Below are 8,389 nucleotides of genomic sequence, written 5' to 3'. Positions count from 1 at the left end.
CACCTAGCATACTCTCCACAGGAAAATGGAAACAATCCTCATTTCTGTCCCAGGTAATTGCTAAAGCAGCTGGGAAGAAAGATTCACAACCAATACTACCAAAGGAGACAGAAGCTCAAATCTCAGAGGCATGCTATCTCACTGAGACCATTGAAGACTTGGAGACAGATGTGCTGGCTTATTGGTCTCACAAGTCTAGCATCTGGCCAGATCTAGTGAGAATGGCTCAGTGCTATCATGTCCACCAACAAGTATCCCCAGTGAAAGAGTGTTTTCCATGACTTGAGGCATCATAAGCTCTTATCGCTCCAGGCTGTCACCTCACTTAATGGTGAAGCTAGTGTTTCTTAAAATGAATCTGACTTTGCTTGCCTATCCAGATTTGTCATATGAGTGGCAAGATGAATGAAAGGCATTCTGTGCCTCACTAACAGCAATGGTGCCTACATCCAGCATCCATGAACCCATTTAGATAGAGGGTTCTCTATGTTGATTGTGCTTCTTGATCTCACAAGTGCCTTTAACTTAGTGGATTTTTAATGCATGTTTTCAGTCCTTGAGATTGGAGGGTTCTATCCTGAATTGGATCTCTAGTTTCTTGCAGAACAGGTTGCAAATGATATCTTTTCAGGGGTCAAATTCTCATTTATCTCTGGTAATTTGTGGGCTTCCTCAAGGTTCCTCAATTTATTATTAAACATTTATTTAGCTCCTTTGTGGAATATTATCCATTCATTTGGCTTTACCCCATTTATTTATGCTTATGTTGTACAAATCCTAGCATCCCTGGGATCAACTCCAGGATAGAACCTTTATTTAGAGAAATGTATGAATGCTGTGGGTTTTTTGTTAAAAGAGAACTATTTCGGTTTGAATTCCAAGAAAACAGAGGTTTTGCAAGTGGGATTTAATGTGGAGAAATTTCAGTTTCAAATTGAAGGAGAGATATGGTTACAGCTAGAGATGATATGAGATCACATGGGGTTAAGTTAAACTCTAGCTGGACTTTGGATAGCCAAATCAAGTCAGTACTCGGAATAGTGTATGGGTGCTTATGAATAGTGAGGCAATTAAAATCTTTTTAAAGCTTCCAGGCATTAAACTCAGTGGTCTATGGCCTGGAGATCTCTTGTCTTGGACTATTGCAAGACCATCTACTGGGTTCTTCCAAATAATATGGTTCAGATGTTCCAAGTGGAGTAAAATATGGTCGCTAAAATCATTATGGTCCGATCTAGGTGGAAATCAGCTTCTTCCCTTTTTTGAAGTTAAATTAGCTACCAATGAGTCTGTCATGTAAATTCAAGTTTTTGCCTCCCCACATGTCTGATAAGATTAACTGGAGGTTGTCTCTTAGACATACATGCTCTCAGTATTGTCAACAACTCCAACTACACATGGTTAAAGTTTATCAACAGGTTTTGCTGCAGAATCACTCATTTACTGTCAGTGCCCAAAGCTTGGAATGATTTACAGTTATCTATTAGAGAGGAGTTGGGTTTGATGTGTTTTAGGTGTAAGGTGAAAAAACCTGGTTGAGGGAGTCAGAGGCAATTTAACTTAAGGAAGAAATAACAACGAGGTGTTAGTATTTTTAAAAACCCAAAATTGCACAGTAAAGGAAAAGGATTAGATCAATTCAGAATTAAGATATTTTATTCAATATCCAGTTTGTAAATATATATATTTCTCATATATTTACTTAGTTCTAGCCAGATTTATCAATTGTAAATCTTGCTCACTCCTCAACTTGACTGAAGTTGGTACCTCTGCAGAGGTATCACTTACAGTCTATATAGGAAGGTAGTTGTCATTGTCACTCCCCAGTGACAGCACAGCAGAAGGACACGTAACTGAGTTTTATATGTTCTTTGAAAAAAGGAGGGATCTGCTTGCGCTAGGCTCAAGGCAAGTGTGACTGAATAGGTGATTGCCTAAGGCAACACAGTCTAAAAGATGGCAAAAGTCTGTTTTGTTCTACCTCAACCTCCTTCCATTCCTATCTTCTGCCAGGACAAGCAAGAATGTATGCATAAGACTAATAAACCTGTGCTTAAAGGCAGCAAAAAAAGGTTTTGGCAGCACATTTCTTGTCCCTGCTGCTCTACAAATGTATTCTGAACCTCCACAGGCATTCCTCCTGTAGCCACTACTACTTTTCCTTTCCTTCCCAGACCTTCGTTCCAGTGATGTGATCCTCATGGTACAGTGAGCACAGAGACTAAGTCTGCACTCACAGGCCCCAGCCTCTCTGGGTTTCCATGCAGGGGTGGGGCATAGGAGTACAGGCTACCTCCCCGTCCTCACTGTACTCTGAAGATCACATCACTGCAGTAGGGGTGGCAGTGAGTGCTCGCAGGTTGGCCAGGGGATTGTGGCACGGCACTGGCACTGAATCCAAGCCTTGCAACAGCAGCAGCAGCAGACGAGCAAATCCATCCCTGGTACAGTAGCAAGTACAGCAGTTACACACGTCTCCTACTCAACTCCCTTAAAATGGAGGGAGCTGCTCTGGCACTCTGCTTGCTCTCCCTCCCATGTACAGGAGACCAACCTAACAGCATTATCTTCCTTCCATGGCACATGTCTTCTGCAAACATGAAGTATATGAGAGAGAAAGCAAGAGACCAAAACCATGCAGGAGAGGAGAAAGTGACTCCTGGATCTACACAGGAAAGGAGCGGCTCTGCCATGGCCTCAGGTGCTACATGAGGAAACAATCACATAGAGCTTCTACGCTACAGATTGTCAGCCTTCACAGAGAAAACTAACTTTTAGGGATCCATACGAAAGATGCATAAAGACCCGATATAGGGATACATAAACAAAAATAGATAAGTATTTAATACTTTCAACTCAATTTTTCATCATAGCAAAATCCCCGAACAGTTCCTTTTGTTGGTTGATATCATATCATATTGTGATACCAAAATGTTTCTCATTCTACAGTAATCAACTTCTGATGATCTAACAGCTTCACTGAGACAGAGATTTCGTTAGAATTGCATTCTGTAGAATTTAATTTGAATAAATCCAATTATATTCTGTTAATGAGACCACTAAATTTTAATGTCCTCTTTAATGAGCAGTAAAATACACTCAAAAACAAACTGAACAACTATCTTTGCCCAGAGGTCTTTAGGGATTAATGTTGTTAATTGTTTAATGCAAGAAAGAAAACCAGATGTTCAAGATACTATTCATTTAATGGTGCCTTTTAACAAGTTGAACAGCACTTTGAAAAAGCTTATAGAATATTACAATTCCATTTTATAAATGAAGGAGGTTTTAAACTGCAGTACTGATTAATGACTTCAAATCACTTCAGAAGGGCCACTTGGAAGATCAGCCACTACCTGTTTCTTACTGCTGTCTCTTGGTTCACTCTTAGGCCTCACTGAAAGCCTGTTTCTGACTGTTTTCTATAGGGCTCAGGAGTCCCCAGGAATGTGGACCACGCTCTCCACCTGCTTCTTTCTGCTGACTCTGAAGCTTCAGTCTCACTCTCTGCCTTGTCTCGAGGGTCAGGATTTATTGAAAGTCTGGTAGACTACCTTCCCATTTCTTGCCATAAAGTGAATATGGATGTGCAGTAGCCAAATTTTAAATTCTTTTTATTCAGGATGTGGGGGGGGGGGGGGGGGGGGGGGGCGAGGGGGGCAGAGGTCCAAGATTAAATTTCTTTAATGTTTATTTTAGTTCCCTTCATTTGCCAAATCAAAATAAACATTACATTTAAAAAAATGCCATAGTTCCCCCATTGCTCCCACTTTACCCCCTAATACCCCTTCCATAGTGCTGGACCAGGGGTAAAAATTGTCTGTTACAACATTGTGGTCTGACCCTAGTTGGGTCTGTCTGTTTTCTTGTGGCTGTCATCTAAGGTAGTTATTGGCATTTTGATGTTATAGAATTAAAGTTTTTTAGTTCATATGTCACTGATTTGCTGGGCATCCCCAGTCACCTCTGTCTTGATGGATCTGCAAAGTTTGTACAATATTTTGCAATGTTTTATATCAATAAAAAGATTTAAACATGAAAATGGTCATTTTTAATGCAAAAGCAGTGGAGGCAAGAGTGACAGGGGATTGTTCCCGCCCCTTTCACCCTTAGACAGAAAGAGTAATGGGGTGGTAATGGGGGATTTTTTTATTTTTAATAATTCTTTTTTAAATAATTTCTTGGAAAACACTATTTTCCAACTATTTTCCAACAGTGTGCACTATTTGCCAAATGAAAACCCGAAAACCTTTGGGGTATTTCTTAGCTTTAGTGATTTGTTTTATTTGAAACAAAGTGAACTGAAAATGAGCATTTTTGGTTTGGATTGCATATTAGTTTCAAACCAATGAAAATCTCTAAAGGTGAAAAGGACTTAGCTGGTCAGTTATGTAGACAATGGCCTCACTAGTTTAACCCTCCTTCAAAAGCAGATGACACTTCCTAGTCCTGAGGAGTCCTGGGAGGCAGGTAAACTCTTGCAATTCTATGCAAAGAGAGCAATACACTTTTGCAAGTGCACTGAGAGGGTGCAATTACAAAAAAAATGTCACTTCCGAATGTGTGCACCAAAGAAAAGTTACCCAAGAAAAAATATTCCAAGTTTCAACAGGTAAATAAACAAAACTCTATACAAATTGACAGCCAAGAGAAAAGAAAAACTGTTCTCCAAAATCTTCAAAATCAAGTTCACAAGCACAGGTCTTAGGCAAAGTATTTTCAATTCACTAAAACTCTTCTATACGGGAGGGAAGAAGTACAAATTGTTTAATTTTTCGTTTCATTTTTGGGAGAGATTTTCCCCATTAATTTAGTTTCATCCAGTGTTTATTTTAAAAAATGAAATAAACATTAACACCTCCCCCCCCAAAAAAAAAATAAATTGGGGGAAGAAAAGAAAGTGGACTTCCAGAGGCCTCCTGTCCCTCACCCATAAAAATACTAGGGCCAGGATCCTCCCCGGCTCCACTTACCCGGTCAAGGGGATTCTGACACCGAGGCCTAAATCCAGGCTGAAGCCTCAAATTTGTGTAGGCTTAGGTCACAGTAGGTAGCAGTCATCTCTTCCTAGGCCTCATGCAAAGCCCAAGCTTTGAGACAGGGTCCCTGACCCTGGGCCTTGGCCAGGGTCAGGGCCAGGGTCAGGGACCCTGACCCTGGGCCTTGGCCAGGGTCAGGGTCCAGGTCTGATCTAGAGACTGAGTATCAATGCCAAGGCCAACTCAGAGTCAAGTCCTTATGCCTGAGCCTTGTCCAGGGCCTGGGCCCAGGCCCAATGGTGAGGGCCAATCAGGAGACTGGGTCCTGATGCTTGAGACAGGGCCCAGATTGATGTCTGTTGCTAGGATCTGACCTGGAGACCTGGGTGTTGGTCTGAACCCAGGCCCAACTCCTGGGACTTGGCTTAGGCCAGGCCCTGGGCTCAGGCCCAATAGCTGGGCCCGACCTGGAGGCCCGGCACCAATGCCTGGGCCTCGGCCGGGACCAGACCCCAGGCCCCGGCCCGATGTCAGAACTCAATCCAAAGACTAGGTCCCAATTCCAGGGCCCAACCCAGAGGCTAGGTGCCGATACCTAGACCTAACCCAGAAGCTGGTCCCTATGCCTGGACCTCAGCTTAGGCCAGAGCCTAGACCCAAGCCTGATTCTGGGGTCTGATCTAGAGGCCGGGTCCCAACGCCGGGGCCTCAGCCAAGTTCAGGCCCATGCCTGGAGTCCAGGCCTCAGAGATCTTCTTTAGGCATCTTCTGACTTTGTTTCTTCTTTTTGCTATGGAGTATGCATCGGAGTTAATTTACACTGGCACATTCAAAGTGGATGGTGCTTTTTCAAGATAAAGACAGAAGATGGCTAAAGAAGACCTCCGAGGCCTGCGCCTGACCCTGAGCTTTTGGGACCTGGTCTCCAAGCAGGGACCTACCATTGGGCCTAGGTCCAGGCCAAGGCCCCAATGTCAGGACCCAGCCCGTGGGCCAAGACCTGGCATTGGTCCTGGGTCTGGGTCAGGTCCTGGCATTAGGCTTGGGCCTTGGACCCAGCCTAGGCCGAGGTCCAGTAATTGGGACCCAGCCTCAAGTCAGGACTCAGCATCGGGCCTGGGCCCAGGCCTTTGCCTAGGTCCAAGCTTTGGAACACAACCTCTAAGTTAGTCTCTGGCATTTGTTCTGGGTCCATGCCGAGGCCCTGGGTCAGGACGCAGTGTCAGATTTGGAAAGTGGGAGGAGGGTGTTGGGAAATTTCCCAGGTCTGGGTTTTTGCTTTTTTCTCAACTGAGGCCCTAGCTTCAGGCCAAGGCCTAGCCTGAGACCCCAGCATCACACTTGAGTGTAGGCCATGGCCCTTGAGTCAGGCCACAGCCTATGCCTAGGTGAGCTCAGGCATGGGCCTAGGCCTTGGCTGATGCACTGGAGTCACATTCAGGCATAGGAAATTTCATCTTATTTCCTATTTTATTTCTCCCGAATGCCCATCCCTATTCTCTACTCCTCCCTCTAATAAGAAACTGATCTAAAGATAGTTTCTCTTGAAATTTCTCAAAGTACTCACACCTCATTAAGATCCCCAAGACTAATCACCCCACTTTATATTGGGGGATACAACTTCCTGTTTTACTCTTCTTTTCCTGTAGAGATATCCTTGTCCTCCACAGATACAACTGAAAGCCCAGATTAGTACAAATAGTTCCTTGCTGCCCTTTCCTGTTTCCTAGCTGCTCCAACATAGCAATCTGCTCTAAATTCCAACTCTCATAAAATCCATCCCTCTGGGGCAAGATGGCCACACACTAAGAAGCACGCCAGCAAGCTCTCCTCGGCATTTCCTTAATAATTTGTTTACCTGCTAGCTGAAAAAATGCCTCATACAAAACCTAAGGCTAGACTCAGGGAAAGTGTCTAGCTCTTCCATACCAGGATCGATTCAGCAGAAGATCAAAGAGTACTTTGGCACATCCCCAGCTTTGGCTCCCGATGTGATGGCCACAGGGGAGAAGAACTTAGAGCAGAAGTCCTCTCCGCAGGCCAATGAGATCTCCTTTAGCCCAGGAGGCAAGGGATCATGAAAGAAATCGGGGAAATGTCCTTCATTTTTTGAAGTGGCCTATAATGAAGGCCAAACCGAAAAGTTCAGCCGAAGCACATCTCAAGTCCTTTTCTCTCCCTCAGAGATCTTCAATGCTTGTCCCAAGCTTTCTTGAATTCTGACACCACTATAATCTCCAGCATCTCTACAGGAAGGCTATTCCATGTGTTACTTTTCTTACTGTATTGCTTGATAGAATCCTGGAGCTCCAGAGTTCTTTGCTTCATGTTCTTGGAATACTTTAAATTGTCTAATTTGTCCTAGACGAATGCACATCCCCAGAATGGACTATAAAGCTGAATAGGAGTTGCGGATGGGCAGATTTTATTTGCTTTTATGTTCTGTTTCTATTCTATGTGCTGAATGCTGAAAACCTGAAACCTTCCCTATAACTCTATGTGCTGTATGCTGAGATCCTGTAATCCTCTCTGTAACATGATATGCTGTAAACTGAGACCCTGATATCCTTTCTCTAACTCTTATAACATTAAATGCTGTATGCTGACAATGAGATCCTACCTGTAACGTGATCTGCTGTACACTGTAAGGTATTTCTTTGTCATAAAACAAGAGATGAAGGATATGTGCTAAATTATGGTAAATATGTTGCCATAACATCCACTGGGATTTTAAAACACTTTGTGGCTTTTTGTGACATGTGTGAAATGTAAACTTGTGATTGTTCAAGTTATGGGATACTAGCTCTTGAGACATAGTTGAATATGTAGGGAACCTTTGATTTCTCTCACTAATGGGAGTGTACTAAATTGCTGGGGAGGCCAGGTATATAATTAGTAAGTAGTAGTGTGGGTTTTACTCCCCAATGTGGGAGTAGCAGATGGCGTGTTCTAGCTGTTTATCATCCTCAAGCTCCATCAATCCTCATGGAATTTTAGTTCAGCTTCTGTTTAAACAGGTTATGGAGTTTAAGTTAGTCTTTCAAGAGAACAGGAGCTCGCTGTATCCTGCCTCTTTATTTTTCCTAATTATTGAAGGGAGTGGAGTCTGTTTTTGCCTTAATGGTCTTCCTGCCATTGTGACCCAATCTGGTGTTATTTTGCTCTTGTAATCCTATTTTTGGAGACTTCTCCTTGATAAGCTTTTCACAGAAGATTGGGGCATCCTTGTCTGAGGCTATATTGAGGGTAGGGGCTATATTGAGGGTATGGGAAACCTGACAGTGACCTGATGCACAGGAATATCAACTGTAAATAATCTATTTTTGGACTATCTACTCATTTGGGGAGACAAAGTTTTTTCCTCCCTTCCTGTCTCTGTTTCAATTTCCCATGTTGAATTCAGACTACTT

Source organism: Rhinatrema bivittatum, chromosome 6 (assembly GCF_901001135.1).
Source record: "Rhinatrema bivittatum chromosome 6, aRhiBiv1.1, whole genome shotgun sequence".
Classification (NCBI taxonomy): Eukaryota; Metazoa; Chordata; class Amphibia; order Gymnophiona; family Rhinatrematidae; genus Rhinatrema; species Rhinatrema bivittatum.
Note: the sequence above shows the minus strand (reverse complement) of the source record.